Raw genomic sequence first — 13903 nt, forward strand, 5'->3', positions numbered from 1 at the left:
TTTGTATGTGCATCTGCAACAGCTGCAGCACCCTTGACACTGGTAGTAGTGATAGAGGACTTCATGCTATGAGACCTCCATCATCCACTAACCATTCCATTTTGTGTTTTGTTACTGGAGATGGAAAAGGAATTGCCATGTGAGCAGTATCTTCCTCTGATGTGGCAGAGTACAGAGGCCACTGGAGGATACAGACTTCCTCTGGTGCCTTTCACAAATGCTACCTTGTAGGCCAGTCCTTCCCTGATGTCATCCCACATACATGTACCAGATTACTCAGCTTCTGCAGTGATGATAGTGCTATCAGCCTCTGCCTGTATGACTGCCCTGCATATATTGTGTAATAGCCGTGGAGACATTCAGCTCAGGGGAGGATTAGAAATTAAGATGTTTCTGGTCACTGGCATGCTGCACAAACTGCTGTCCTTATGCACAGTAGAACTGCCAGCACCCATTGGTGCTTGGTAGGCAGGGAATGAGGGTGCACTTTGGGTTGCTGTGCTGGCCAGTTCCAGTCCTACAATAGTCACATGGACTGTGGCATGGGTTAGACAGGCAATGGAGCTTTGTCAGTGGAAGGGGCTGGTAATGTGCCCACCATGATATCTGGGTCTGACAGTGGCACTGTGACTGCTGACTATGCTATGCCTTGACTAACATTATTATCAGGGTCAAATGCTTCCCTAACATCAGGCATATCCATGTCTTTGGTGGAGGACCTATACACTGAATCACTTGTGAAAGCATACAGGAACACTATAGTTTATCAGTGCTACTTTATGACAGAGATTCCAGCACTGTAATACCTGTAAAACAGTATAAAATGCAAGTTATATCAGCCCGTGCACTTGTGTAGACTCCCACAGCAGTTGAAGTTGTAAAATTTAATATAAAAAGTATCATGACCATGTTCACCAAGTTTACTTTGTGACTGGTTTTTGCTCTGCTGTTTTGCACTACATGATATACAAGCAAAGGCTTACCCACCTGGAGTAACACCAGCCACTACCTGAAATGATGGATGGACTTCCAATCCAATTTTTTATCTATAAAATGTCTACTAAAATTGGATGGTTTTACTCTTAAAGAGGTACATGAATTCAATGAGTTGGTAGTCCTAATTACTTCAGATTTTTCGTTTGACAGACAGATTAGTTATAATAAACATAGAATGCTCAATCAAATGAGTCTAATATTCAAATCGGTATCTTCAGAGATGAGAATAATCTAATACCTCTCTATAAAAATATTTAGGACCCATTTTAGATTGCAATAATTCTTATGCATTTACAAAAGGAATCAATTAAACAAACTAGAGTCTATTCAATAGAAATTTTCTAAAATAATTCCATTAAGAAGAGACTTCGATTATAAAAACAGGTGTAAAAAAATCAATTTATTCACTCTCCATTATTGCTACTTTATAGGCAAAGCTATAATTGCATAAAAGTATTACAACAGTAATTTGCTAAGGGGTATACTAAATTTATATCTGTCTTCAAATTCTCATACTCACAAATAAAAAAAATATTAACTTATGCATTTAGTACAACAGCAAAATTTTAAGAAATAAGTCTATAACAGAAATAATGATAAAGATTTGGAATGAAATCTCTTTAGACATACATTTATCTGAAAATATGGACTTATTAGGGTAAATCTCGATAACTGGATAGAAGCAGATGTTTACAGTGCTACCTTTATGAATCAGTGTTCCTTGCTGGCCTTTGGGTCTAAACACTGTGCCTCAGACATGTGGAACATATGAATCCCATATCATCTTTTGGGTATGAGAGAGCTATATGTTGCCCCAGACAGAAATGCTAGGAATTCCTTCATATCTTTAAATAAGGTTTGTGTAGGCAGATGCCCACACATGGTCCTCATCTCCAATGCAAGACTTATTACCTTGTGTGATCATGATTGATCATGTTGGTTACTCTGTGGCACATTTGATGTAGCAGTCCTTTATGGCCACTGGTAGCATTTACATCTGCAATAAGATCCCACTGTACATGGTCACTGAAGGCCCTGTCAGTCTTGTCATTTAGGAGGATCTGCCAGCCATCCTGTAGCAGGATATCAGTATTTTCCTGTGAGAACTCCTCCATTCTTTTATGTTCATTAGGAGCTATCCTGGTCTGTAAATGTGAAGATATACATTTCATAATTAAGCTGGCCAGTAATATCTGCTGTAGGCTCATTAAAGTCCCCCACCCCATAGCATTACAGTGAGCCCAGACTATGCAGTACCTGAACCAATTAGAGGCAAAATCCATCTTAATATGTCCCTGCCATGAGGAAGTTACCTGCAACCAGTTACAAGTGTTCTTCTACCATGGCACACTTTGCAGTATGTAGCTGTGAATCCCGCAGTGCATAACTGTGTGTAGATGTCACCACATCATGTAGTATATCCACATACCATCACAAGGTTGACCCTCATAATGCATGTGGATGGCTACAGCTCTGTGCACCCATACCCTGTCTTTAGCCCTTCATTCATGGTATGTAACTCAGCTGAAGTTGAAGATCTTCATGATAGAGTGACAGCATTGGTGGACTTCCAGCTTGATGCCTACATTGGCTGCCTGGAGCATTTCCTTATGTAACTCACATAGTTGCTCCTACTCTAGTAGGGTAGCCAGTTATAGTGGTGTGGTCTAACCTCTGGCTATGTGTAACACTGGGCAGTATGAGGGTCAGCTGTTATCCTATTACCTGTTGTGGTACTCTTCTTTCTTGTGTTTCAGTTTCCTCCCCAGTTTGCAACCTAGTCCTTCTCATCTCTAATTGCTCCCCCTCTGTCTGTGCCTTGCCGACCCTTCCCATTGTATCAGCAACTCCCCTGATGGTCTTTGTAATTTGTGTTTGCTCTGTCTGCTATTGCTACCATCACTATATTCTATTTCCTGGCCACACCTTCCTGTTACTAACTTCTTTCCTCTACCCTTCCTGGAAAAAATTGCGCCTCTGTCCCAGAAAAAAAAAAAAAGAAAGTATTTTTGGTTCCCAACCCCTTTTCAGTCTTCTCTTCCCCTTGTCCATCTTTGTACTGCTTACCTCATATCTGACTGCCCCATGCATCCATTCATTTCCCATTTATGGCAATACATCTGTAGGGCCTTTGTTTTTATTGTGTTCCTTAGTTGTCCTTGTAGCAGAGTGTCATTGTGTGTATGAGCATGCATCATCTCAAGCATGGAACATGCGCACTACTTGGCTTTGAGTTCAGAAGTCTTTTGCCATGAAAAAAACTGCTTTTTATACCATCTGTGTGATTTTTGCCGGTGCATTACCTATTTAGTTTATCTTCTTCGCTCTCTATGCGAGTCCTGTTAAATTGTTAATTAGCTTGGGGCTACATCATGCTACTTAATTGGCACTGTTTTGCCATTACACAGCCTTGTTAACATTATTTCTGAATTCCTGGCTAAATTACTAGTGAGATCTTTGCAGCATTATGATGTAATAAACAGTACATGAAGTTAAGAGCACCCCGAAGGCATGTTAGTTAGCAGAAAAGGAAGGAAATTAGAAAATATTGCTAAATAAAATGTAAATATTCAATGTGAGTAAGAATAAGATATTGAAAAGTAATTTCTTCCTAATGTCTACTATCAGAGGGACAATTAAAATAATTAGATAAACAAAGACAACATGAAGACAAGTAAAAACTAGCCAAACATGATATTTGTCTGTCCTAAGAATCTTTCATGCTCCAAAGCACCAAAAGGACAAATGTGGGTTATTAACCAGCAAGTGAATTTTTACATAAAGAAAAAATCATGCCACTTATAACAGCAAATGTATTAAAAAAGTAGAACTAGCACAAAACATGTAAGTTAGTCAGAACACAAATGCAGCTGCCAATATAAAAAATTTAAAGAAAACAATAAGGACATCACATTGGTAAGGAGAAACAATTTGTGATGAAAGACATTAACAGGACATATCTGGCTCCACAGAACAAGGTCAAAGCTTATCAAAAACCTGAAAAAAATTACATCATAAGCAAATAAATTCTGAAAAGTTCAGTCAGGTTTAGGTTTAAATTGTTTTTGAAACATATTTGCAGTTTCTTGAGGAATCATGACCTGGTATTTTCTATCTTCACAGGTATGTAAGTCTTCTTTTGTAAGACATGTGAAACATGAGGTTGTTTTAAGTAAATACTGAAAAAAATGGGTTAACTTCTGATATTCAGCCATGATCTCATGTAACAGATAAGGAAAAAAAATAAGTTTTATCTGCATCACTGAACATTTGTATTAGATTTGGCCAGTTTCAGAATTGACGCTGTCTCTTAAAAGATGAAACAATGGATATAGATCTCTCTTGAAACTGAGTTTTGCAAAGAAAGTAGTATTTCTAAGGGTCCAGAAGTGTAAAATAATGTCTTAGAGAGTATGCAGAAAATTACTGTAATCATATTTCACTTGCAAACTTTTCAAAAGAATAAGCCTGTATGACAGCATAGAAGGATAAAGTCCTGACTACAGCCCAGCCAACCTGCGTTCCCTTAGCAGTTCAGCTATCTGAGTTACTGACAGGTAAAGAATGAGCGTGCAAACATGAGATGGAGAGAGCACACACTTGTGCATACCTTGTAGCTGATGCATGGTTGAGGTGGGGAGATAAAGGGAGATCTGGTCTTAATGGGGAATAGGAGGAGGACACTGGCTGAGTCACTGTGGAGGTGAGAAAGTGCGCCAGCATGTCCTCATTTTATATTCACTCTCAAATCTTCACAAGTGCTTGCTGAGGAAGGAAGGAAGAAAGGTAGCTTATAATAGGAAAATACTTCCAGCAACAATATGACACTGTACCAATGTCTTTGAACTTTTCACCTTCCCCAGAGGTAGGACTGGGTAGAGCCTGGGGGTGGCTAAGGCTGGTTTGTTAGACTCAGTGAAAGAGGAAAGAAGTCAGTGGCAGCCAATAGTCAGCTATGGGAAAAAAAAATATTTTTTTTATGCTGGATCTGAGCCTCTAGGTCAAATAATTTCTTCCCTGTACAGTAAAAACATTTTACTGGGTATTAGTAACATCTTAAACATTTAAAAGTTTTTTTTCGCTAATGAAATTCAAATTTTTGATTCTTCCATGTGCTTCTCCAGCTTGGAGATGGTGTTCAATAAGCTGTGTGACCATCTTACTTACAGAATAATATAACAGTGCAAAAGTCTGTTTCAGTTCTATAAAAGGTAGGATCAGCTCTGATTTGACTTTGAACAACTGTGCTTTTTGCTTTATTATTCAAAGGTTTTAGTCCTCTTAGCATTTCCATCTTTTTTTTTCAGGAGACATAATGGATAAGAATGTAATTTTTCTGACTTGAGCTCCAATGGCATTTTGTATCTTGTTTATTTGAACAGTACATTGACCAAAATCCAAATGCACAGACTGAGAAGATTAGCTTAAAGTTAGCAGAAAAAAAATAAATTCCTATTAGTAAAGTGACTAAAAAAAAGAAATCCATTAAAAAAAGTTAGGTGGCCTCTAAATGGAGATTTGCTGCTTTGAAAATTAACAAAGCCAGAGCTGTAAGCATACTCTCCAGTCCTTAGAAGTCATATTGCAAGCCATCATGCAGAGCAGCTAAATGCTAGATTCACGAGGAACTGTACAAGTATATTAAGTAACAGAAAAATGCAGTTCTACCTTTAGTCTTCCAAAAGAATGAAAACTTGGGTAGACCTGACACCTGCAGCAAGCATAGATGCAATAAGATTCACCATGGATTGGTAATGAATTAGTGAACATGAAGGTACTTTTAACAGTATTAAAATCTTTGCAATTTGCACTACCTTTAGGATGATAAATATTTTATAGTCAATGTTTCTCTTGAACAGAAGATAATTCTTTTTTTTTAATTTGGAGACAATTCAATAAAAATACATTTAGCTGTACTAAGATAAAATCAAAAGCTGCTTCTGCCCCACATTAGTACAATTATGAGTATTGCAACATATATGGGATGTTTGCCTTCCTCTTATTTATTTTCATTGTATGAAAAGTCATACCCTGGGATTCATTAACAAGCCTGTACACTTCGTACTAAGCCTACATGATTACTTATGTTAGTGGGATAAGCAGCAGTGCTCATTGAAGATGCAAGCTGCAAATCAAGTCTACATGTTTACTAGCACCTTTTTGTGGCTACCACAAGAGACCAGTTGCCATAATGGTCAAGGTCTTTGCCTCCCATGTACAAGGTTTGATCCTGACCTCCAGTCAATGCCTGTTTGGAGTTTGCATGTTCTCCCTGCATCTCTGTGAGCTTATTCCCAGCTCTGAAAAGCATGCTGAGTGTTTCCATCTCAAACTCACCAATGGATAGAGACTCTACATGGTGCTCAATAGGGAAAGAGTTGTATAGACCAACTGCTTGAATCCTCAACATAGGAGAAAATGAACCACAGACTGCACACCATGGCAGGGCTAGCCACTGTACAGTGTGACATATAGCTCAAGGTGATTCAGTCATCTTGCCAAATGTTGCCAAATGGACATGGGTATTTGCCAGTGATAAGTGGGTTGAGGACTAGATGTGGGAGAGATGTATGTGCCCCTATTGGTCAGTGTGTGCCCACCATAGCCCTGGGTCAATAAGCTATGGCCTGGCAAGTGTACCTCTGTTGAGTAAAAGTTGGATGTAAAACCAAACATATCACTCAATGTAGGTTTACTGACAGGATGGAGCTGTAGTGGATGATATGATAGTACAGAGGAGGCTGGACATCTTATGTATCCAACAGACAATATAGAAGTGCAGGAAGTTAGAACTGGTGTGGGAATTGTGGCAAGGGAGAGGCTTCAGAAGGCAGTGAGGGATATCATCTGAATTGGTGACAGACTCATGGCAATCAGACTTCCAACTTCACCCTCATGATAGGACAGTGTTCATAATTTCAGCCTACAGGACCTACTAGATAAAGCAGACAACATGAATTGGTGTTGATAATGGCTGACCTGAATGCACATATTGGGGCAGACAGAGAAGGATATGAGGACTGTCTGGGTTCACATGGGTGGGGCAACAGGAATAAAGAAGGAGAGGCCATTCTAGACTTCTGTCTGGCAAATGCCTTGATAGTAACCAATACATGGTTCAGAAACAGAAACAGTCACAAGATCACATACAAGAGTAGCCAAGTTAGCCCACAGCATAAACCACTGGTTGCCACTAAGATCAACAGAGACTGGAGAGATGGTACAACACTTCAAGGAATTAGTCAGGGTTTTAGCACCCCAAGAAGAGGAGAAAATAGGTGGAGTTGAAGAAGAATGACAGCACCTTAAACAGCTTGTGTCAGGACTACAGAATAGATATGCGGCTGAGCCAAGTATGGAAATAAGGTACATAAGGAAAGATGGTGGTGGAATGCAGAAGTCTAGGAAGTCATCAAAAGAAAGAAGGAGTGCAGAAAAAGTGGGAGATAGAAAAGATGGACTAAGCTAGGAAGGAATACTGGTTGGCTATCAAACAGGTTAAAAAGGAGTTGCAGTAGCAAATAACAGGGCATCAGAGGCACTCTTCCAGCTTCTGAAAAGCGACTCAGTAGGTGGCACAAAGGAACTATATCAGGTTGCAAGGCAAAGCCATAAAGATAAAGAAGATAGTCAGACACCCTTCATAAGGGATGCCAGCAGTAACCTGTTCAACAGTCCACATGACATCTGGAAGGAATACTTTCAACAGCTTCTGAAGGACGAAAAAATCCACAGAAGTTGTACTACGTCAGATACAGCCCACAATTTGAGAATAATAGGAGCCCACAATAGAAAAATTAAGAACAGCACTAAGAAAAATGAAGCTAGGGAATGCAGCAGGCTCAGGGGAGGTCACAGCAGATATGATAAAGATTCTAGGTGAGATAGGGGAGAAATGGTTCCTGAGGGTACTCATAGCAGTGTGGGGAGAAAGGCATATCCCAGATGACTGGAGAATAAGCATACTCATGTCATTGTACAGGAACAGGGGGAGATCCACAACTTTGGGCAGTACAGAGGTATCAAGCTCCTGTCTCATTGCATGAAAGTTCTGAAAAGGGTGGTTCATAAATGGATGCACAAAAGTAGTAGAAGGAAAGACAGATGAATTGATACACAGAGCAGTAGAAAGTAAAATGGAAAATGAACAGTTCAGATTCAGATCATAATGCAACATGACTAATCCAATGTAGGCAGTGAGACAGTTGAGAAGAAACTAAAGAGGAGGAAAGAGTCCAATTTGGCATTCATAGACTTGGAGAAAGCATATGACAAGGTCTGAAGAAAGCTAATTTGAGCAGTGCTGCAGTGGCTCGAAGTTCCAGAAGTCACAGAAACATTAGTAGAATTAGTGCAGGCTATGTACAAAGATTCAATGACTGAAGTACGAACAGTGTCCGGTGTCATAGAGGGAGTTCCCAGGGGGAGTGGGTGTGCATCAGGATTCATCTCTGAACCCACTGCTGTTCATACTGGTGATGGATTACATTAGCAAACAGGTCAGAGGGGACAGATCAACAAAGATGCTGTATGCAGGTGATGTGGTATTATAGGCAAATTCTGAACAAGAACCTCAGCAAAGGATAGGAGAATGGAATGCAGAAATGAAGTCACATGGAATGAAACTAAGTACAGATAAGACAGTGGTAATGGCACCAAATTGGGGAAATCAGAAGAAGCTCAGCACTGAGATAGAAGGGAAGACAGTGGCATAAGTTAACAGCTTCAAGTATCTGGAGTGGTGGCTGAGGGGAAGAGAAGTCTGAATGAAGAGGTCAAAGCTAGAGTCAGAGGGACTACAGCCAACTGGCATAGAGTGTCAGGTGTAGTGCATGACAGAAGCATGTCAAAGAAGCTGAAGAGTAAGGTGTACAACATAATGCTGCGACCAGTACTGCTGTATGGTACAGAAATATTGGCAGTAAAGATAGAGCAGATAAGGAAGCTAGATTTGATGGAAATTAAGTGCTTGTGATGGGTGGCAGGATGTGCATTGTAGGACAGACAAAGAAATGAGGACATAAGAGCAGAAGCCAAAGTAGCTCCAATTGCAGAAAAGAACAAAGATAACATAGTACTGTGGTTCAAGCACATGTGCAGAAAACCACAATACAATCTGTTGAAGAAGATTTGGGACAGACAGGAAGAAGGTAAGTGGAAATGAGGGCATCCAGCAGAGAGGTGGGTGAATTATGTAAGAGAAGATCTGTGGCAGTCAGTCATGAGTGTCAAATGAGGCAGGAGTGTGGCATTGAATCAAATCAGATGGTAACAGTGAACAAGACACCCTGATTTCATGTAAAAAAATGGGAGTAGTGAGGTTGATGATGATGATGATGATAATTTTGTGGCTTGCACAAGTGTTAGTGTACACAAAAAGGAATACTAACATTCAATCACACAATATAAATAACTGATGTTGCCTCTAGGCACATATTGTGAGCGAGCACACACGAATGGGATAATACATATCAAGGGCAAGTTTAAGTAAGAATTAAGAGGCATGGAAAGTCAATGGGGAAACCGTACTCTGATATGTAGTGGCATTAGCATATACAAGGATCAGGGGGAGCCAAACATGGAAAGTCTTCTCAAGCAACTAAAATGTGTTGTTGTAATTACATTTTTATTGATTAAATACCAAAAGTAATCCTGTTCACCAGAATTGACCCATATACCTAAATAAAACTGCATATGCTGACAAAGGATGTAAGAGGGACACAAAACAACACTTGCAACATGGTGGAGTAAATGTGTTAAATTCTAATACAATACAGAGTTGAGATAATTTATTATGGATGGTATAAACCTGTGACAAAGTGAAAATATTGATAAGATTCAAGAACACCTGTGCAGTCATTCTAATGACAGTATTAAGTGATGAAAAAAGTATTTTTTACAGCAACCTGCATGTTGTGAATGTTACAAAGGTTGTGACTATTCATGCAGTCTGTCATTGTAGCAAAATACTGATGGACATGACACATACACAGACATGTCACATTGACTAGGATATAAACAGAATAATGATGTAATATACATCATACCATTTCTCCAAGTATAGGAGATATGGCATACATACATCCAAACTTGAGACATGGTAATGCAGCATATGCAAACATGCCCATGGACCAATGTATAACCAACAGAAATTAGTCTCATGGCAAAAGGTTTTCGTTTTTGAATATCATGACATATATCAAATATGCATAAGATATATTTACATGAATAACAGAAATGAATAGGTTGCCCACACAAGACTTTGGGAAAAACATTGCAGCATTATGCCATTAACACATCATCTAATGGGAAAATATCAGTCTGCACTTATTTCTGAATAGAATGCATTTGTGTTGCAGTAAGCAATGATGTGGATGTGCTTCCTTCCTGCTATGAGTGCCTCACCATACATGCTGACTTAAATAAGTGCACAAAGTACCAATGCAAATGCAGTTTATTGTAAATTATATTTAGCCATGAAGTGAGTCTTGTTAAAAACAATAGCAGAACTGTATGACAATACAGTAAGATACTTCACACCCAGCTGAGACAATAACATGTATTGCTAAGTAACTTGTTAATGATTTACATCGCATATACACCCAAATGTACATTGGCATGTGACACATGTTGTTATCCTCTGTATACTGGCCTGTGATAAATGCTGTTATCCTCTGCCCATAGGTCACTAGCTGCACTTTGTCAAAATTCAATTGATAATTCAATTCAGGCTAATTCAGTTGCTTCATGACAAAGAAAAACAAATCTGGCATGATATGGGTTCATAGGTTCATACTAGGCTATCTGCCCTAGGGCATTTATAAGCCTAGCCAGAGTGTGTTTGGCTTTCACCACCCATTTTAAATTAATTTTGCTATGCCCTTTTTCGAGGTTAGTATACTGTGCCTCTGTCTAACAGTGATACAGAAGTGATACCCAGGGTAAACCTACGATCTCCCATCCACTCATCAAGATTCCTCTTGAAGAGAGTCAATGAGGGACTCTGCCTAACCTGGACTGGGATTTTATTGCAGAGTGAAGGGAGCCTCTGGCTTATGAATCTGTCCCTCCAGCATGTTCTATTTATTTCAGTGCTGAGGTTCAAGTCTCTCGAGTGCGTAGCTCGATGGGATTTGGATTTTTGGAGGTGCAGCATGTCCATTAATTCCGGGTTGGACATGGGTTTATACATCAGGCACAGATCGCCTCTGAGCAGGCGGTATGCCACTGAGTAGAGCTGGAGTTTCTTTAACCGGGCAGTGTATGGCATCTGTTTGAGCCCTTTGATCCTCTTGTTGAGGTACTTTTGGGGTCTTTCCAGTTGCTGCAGGTGTCTGGTAAGGTACATCCGAAAAGGAGCATTGTACTCAATTATGGGCCTGATGAGGGATGAGTAAAAAGGCACGATGACCCCCCCTGATCTGGATGTGAATCCCTTCATGATTAGGTGGGCTATATAAAATGTTTTTCTAACCACTTTGGCCACGTGGTTGTCAAATGAGAGATTGCTATCAACTTTATCTGGATAAGTTAATTGTCTGTTTGCTAAAAGGTGCACATCTACTACATTATTATACTGGGCATGCTCACAAGAAATTACAGCAAAGACAACTACATCAACTACCTAAAACCAGACGCACAATAAAGTATCGTAACTCAGGCCCTCTCACACTTGCTGATGATTTTGCAATATGGCACTTGTTAAGAAATGTTGAATAAGCCCTCACCTCCTACAAATCTCTAGAATGTGAACAAAAGAATGGCATTAATACATAAATGTTTGTTCAGGCCATGCACTACAGCTCATTATTATTGGTGAAATAACTAATGTTGGTTAACATCCATTGACATGCTCAGCAGATGTATCTGCCAAACTCGAACTCATGCCAAGGACAGATCTTAGGAAGATGTGTATCAAACATAGACATCACAGAAAGATGATTATCTGATGTCTCATAAAGAGCACACTTAAAGAGCTTACATTACTATCCTATTGTAATGAGTATAGCTGTCCTAACATGGATTGTGATACATACAAATGTGGCCCTCTCACTGTGCCATATATGCATTCCTTGTCTGAGCTACTTTTGTTTGTCACAAATTTCTGACAGACAGATGTTACTAGATTCAATCAATTACCATTACATGATACACAAACCACACAGCTGGGTATTAACTGCATCTGCCACAAACAATAACAATGAAGGTTGTCCCAAACAACCCAAATCAAGTTGTGAATAAAGAAAGGGGGTTTGAGGTTAATTTATCCAATACAAATTTGTCAAAGTGATGAAAAGGAGGTAACTATATTAATGCTGGCAGACTATGAACAGTCCAATATCAATGCTGCTGACCAAGACATTAATTTCTGCTTACTTTACTTTCTTTTATACACATATAGCCCTACATTCAAACAACAATCTAGCTGCAAAAATATGTTATATAAGTTCATATTAACTGCATATGCCACTAGAGCATGCTCACCACAAGAATCACATGACTCTCATTTGACTGCGATAAAATATCCAGTGTGTCAAAAGGTGTTTTTCCAACATGAAAATGGAAATAATATGAAGCAATTTTGTATGTATCACTTATGACAAAAGCAATCATACATTTTGTGACACCTGTGCACTGGCCCAGTAATCAAGGAGGCTCAATCCTCACCACTAGCACCAGTGAAGGGCATGCATATTGGGAAGGATTACAAGTACACACATAGTAAAGTACAATTTCCCTTAAGAGCAGACAGAGATCACAGTCAGTCTGGGGCTGGTTTCTCCCTTTCTTTCCAGATCCCAAATAAGACTCCCCACTGGCACAGCTATAGGGTACCGATCATTGCCTGGTGGTCAAGCCAAAACCTCCAGCACCCTCTCTGTACAACCAATGCTTCCCGTCCCTGCCCAAGTAGCTGACACACACACACACACACACACACACACACACACACACACACACACACACACACACACACACACACACACACACACACACACACACACACACACACAGTTCTACATTTGTACTATCTTGTTATGCAGCTAGCGTACATGACCCAGAGCTTATAGGAGTGAGGCCTGACAGAAGGCACTTCTAAGATGACTGATATCTTTAGGACTGATAAAGTGGGGAAAGGAGAAGTGTACTGTGTTTGAATGGATGCAAAAGCTTTTATTTGTGAAAACACACACACTTTTTCCATTTGCTAGGACTGAGATTAGAACTCCTACCTAACAAGTTATTTGTACTATCTTGTTATGCAGTTATTGCAAGCGCCACAGAGCTTATGGGGCTAGGCCTAACAAAAGTGACTTCTATGGTGACAGACATCTTCAGGACTGCTAAAATGGGGAAAGGGGAAGTGCATTGGGTGGGGAAGGCCTGGTCATTCCTAGATCCTACTGACATTTGGACTGCTAAGGTAGGGCAATGGAAAGTGCACTGGGTGGGAAAGGCCTGTTCATTCCTAGATCCTACTGACATTTCTCCAAGTATATGAGCATGCCCAGTGTGTCCTTCTATAGTACATGTGGGACTTCATTCCAGGGATTGGTGTACTCCAGTCCTGTTTGTTTTATGCTACAGCCATACCTGTCAACCTGTTGGTGCAGGATATCTGGAGATAGCCTATCAAAATGTGGAGACAATGAGTCATACAATGACTGCGCCAATTTCTCTCAGTAATGTATGGGTTGCAAGGGTTACAGGGCTGGTTTTAGCAGACATCTGTCATATATGCTATTTGACACTGCCATGTACTGTTTCAGTACCTGGTGACATACCTCCTCAGATCATCACAGTGATTTGTCAGAGGAATACAGGATGGATGTGCACACACAAGGTTTATGGGCCAAATGCTATGCATTCTTGCACTATCCAGTCTGTTGAGGGGTGTGCCTACAAG

Source organism: Protopterus annectens, chromosome 2.part0 (genome assembly GCF_019279795.1).
Source record: "Protopterus annectens isolate FY-2018-M chromosome 2.part0, PAN1.0, whole genome shotgun sequence".
NCBI classification, from domain to species: Eukaryota; Metazoa; Chordata; order Ceratodontiformes; family Protopteridae; genus Protopterus; species Protopterus annectens.